Here is a 1,953-nt window from a genome sequence, read left to right as displayed (position 1 = left end):
GGAACATCACCGGATTGGGGACGATATAACAATACATAATCAATGGGGTAATGAACAAAAATTGGGCTTGGAAAGATTGCAGTATCTTAAATTGCCTTACAGGAGATGCAAGAATCATAGATTTTATAAATACGTTTTTATTATTATTATTATTATTATTATTATTATTATTATTATTATTATTATTATTATTTGCTAGGCTATAATCCTAGTTGGAAAAGCAGAATGCTATAAGCCCAGGGGCTCTAACAGGGAAAATAGCCCAGTGAGGTAATGAAATTTAAGAGAAAATTTAATACTTCAAGAATAGTAAAATTAAAATAAATATCTTCTATATAAACTATAAAAACTTTAACAAAACAAGAGAAACACAAATAAGATAGAGTAGTGTGTCCGAGTGTACCCTCAAGTAAGAGAACTCTAAGATAAGATAATAACACGTTTCTCAATCTGTAAAATACTAAAAGATTCTAAAAGCACAGATCGGTTAGAATTCTCAATGTTAGCAACGTTTAAATATGATTTTTTGTTTTTTTTTAGATTTTTTTTTTAGATTTTTTTTTTTCATGGTGACGTGAAGATATTTCGAATTTAAGTATTAGTACAGTTGGTAGAGGGGGTCTGCGTGCACCCCCCGGAAATCAATTTCTAATTGGTGTCTTCCTATGGGGAAAAATGTGTAGAAAACGGTTTGCTATGTTAAAAATTTGAAATATTGTCCCACGTGCCTTTTTTATGCAAATTAAGCCGCCATTACATGAAAATACTAAAATCGCTATAACTCCGCCAATACAACAGATAACTGCAAAAATAAGGTGTCTAGACCCAGGTTTTGAGGGTCTAGCATCAATATAAGACCAGTCTCATAGTGACCACATGTGTTCCTGACATGTAAGATATGCAAATTAGTGCCGCCATTACTGAAAAACCTATTTTTACCATATCTTTGCAAATGTTATAGCAATCGTGAAGAACGTGTTGCCTGTACTCGTATTTTAAGGGTGAAAGAACATCATAAGACCAGTCGTTTTTTCATCACAAGTGTCATTTGCACATTAAGAAGAAAAAAATATTAAGATATAGATGCTTCTGGAAATCATCTAAATGTTCCCTGTCATCACAAGCTTCAATCGTCATCGCTTTCATCGCTGTCGAAGTCAAATGAATCTGTTTCTTCGTCTTCGCAATTATCTTCTGCTTCCTCCTGATCATCAATAGTTTCAAGGAGATCAACTAGTGAGGTAGGTAGTACTGGACCACATGACCACAATGGTTCCAGCATGCCTTCTTCTGTCTTTATCCATCCCTGGCCCTCGTCGTAGGGGTTTGGCTTTTCACAAATGGGTTCGTTAGCTCGTTTGTACAAACAAACCCGGTGGTTCACACGCTGGACATGGGGCTTCAATGCTGAAAGACATGGAGGGAGGCGAGCAAAGTCCACCTTAAATTTCAATGTTAATTTTTCATTTTCTCCTACCATCTTCCGAAGCATCTTAGATCGGACGGCATCCACAGACAAATCACGACTTTGGCTGTACATCAAGCAAGTGAATTGTTCTAACTGGTTCAACATTAGGCCATTTATGCTCCAGTCATTCCCAAGTTCTCTGAACACCTTGTGGAATCTCGGGTTCTTCTCAAGCTTTTTTAGTGGACCGACCTTCCCTTTTCCTTTGAAAGCACTGGTACAATCCTCCCCAGTGAAGACATAGAAGCCAAGAAGGGTAGCACAGTAGTCCTCCCCTAATGATTGTGCAAGCTCAGATACATTGATGAGCTGACGTTGCTTTCCTGATCCTGTATCAAGGTACACAGTCAGTTTGATAGCATGGGCATGGTAGAGTAGAATCACGAAGATATCCGTGTCAGGGGTTCTAACCACAGCATTCTTGTAACCAAGAGCAGCAGCATGATGTAGGTACAACACCACTCTCGTATCTGTCTCTTCCTGGT

The sequence above is a fragment of the Palaemon carinicauda genome, chromosome 38 (genome assembly GCF_036898095.1).
Source record: "Palaemon carinicauda isolate YSFRI2023 chromosome 38, ASM3689809v2, whole genome shotgun sequence".
Taxonomy (NCBI): domain Eukaryota; kingdom Metazoa; phylum Arthropoda; class Malacostraca; order Decapoda; family Palaemonidae; genus Palaemon; species Palaemon carinicauda.
The sequence above is the reverse complement of the archived record's forward strand: the minus strand, read 5'-3'. Positions refer to the sequence as shown.